The following is a 330-nucleotide window of genomic DNA, read 5'->3' on the forward strand; positions in this document are numbered from 1 at the left end:
TTTAACACAATACTTGATATGGAAACCGGAGAATCATTGCTGCTCACTCCAAAGAATCAGAATATTGCTTAATGTCAAACATTAAAGCCAGTATGTGCAAGAATGATGAGGCATATGTTTAGGTGATGATTGGAGAAAACAGTAAAGAACATAAAAGCTTTGAGAAAACACTTTTTCTTAAATGAAATGGTAAATGGAAACCCAACATGGAGGAGCATTAACTATAGAATAACATTTCGTTTCCGTGTGCAGAAAAGACCTTAATTATGGGAAGGAAGAGGCAAAGATGGAAGTTATCATCGATGGATCGGAGAAGTTATAAGGGAAGTT

Source organism: Penaeus monodon, chromosome 15 (genome assembly GCF_015228065.2).
Source record: "Penaeus monodon isolate SGIC_2016 chromosome 15, NSTDA_Pmon_1, whole genome shotgun sequence".
Classification (NCBI taxonomy): Eukaryota; Metazoa; Arthropoda; class Malacostraca; order Decapoda; family Penaeidae; genus Penaeus; species Penaeus monodon.